Genomic DNA, 730 nt, shown 5'->3' with positions numbered 1-730 from the left:
TAAAGGATCTATTTCATCTCTGCTCAACCACCATGATGACAAAGCAGCATCAAGAGTCCTAAGCATGTAATAACTTCAATGGATCACAGGAAACACAGGAAAGCAGCAAGAGTTTTGGAAATCACCTCATACCAATGAGAAAAAACAGAGAGGATGGAAAAAAAAAAAAGAGAGCCGGTTTACTCAAGAGAGAGAAGGAGAGCTGTTAGTAATTTGGCTCATTTGTTCCACAGATGGAGATTAAAGAGAGAAGGAGGCTGAACATTCCTCCTCTCTTTTTCTGTTTCATTCAGGTTGATTCCACAACAGGCCCAGGCATGGGCGAGAGAGAGGGGGCTTTTCTGTGGGTGACGTCGCAACACAGATGACAGGGAGAGGAAACTCCCACAATAGATTACAGAGGTTGCTAACAGGACATTTTAATGCGTTGTCAACATTACCTAAGCTTACTTAATCCAATTTTCTCTCTCGTGAACAGAATTTTAGGATTTTAAACAAGAGAAAAACAATTTAAAATTTGTCCAGCACGAATGTCGGAACACTTTAGAGTTTATTTACTGCATTAAGGTTTAAGCAACTGGATTGCAGCAGGTGGAATTAAAATACTTACTGCTAACAATAGTGTTACTCAGATAAAACAAACATTGCAGGTCCGTCTGAGTAAAATATAGCTTTGACGGCTCGAGACCGGCTTGGCATTCTTTATTCAGTCATAGCTAAAGCCGTTTCT

Source organism: Seriola lalandi, unplaced genomic scaffold, assembly GCF_002814215.2.
Source record: "Seriola lalandi dorsalis isolate HSWRI2012SDOR001 ecotype SW California unplaced genomic scaffold, Sedor1 jcf7180001973702, whole genome shotgun sequence".
NCBI lineage: Eukaryota > Metazoa > Chordata > Actinopteri > Carangiformes > Carangidae > Seriola > Seriola lalandi.
Note: the sequence above shows the minus strand (reverse complement) of the source record.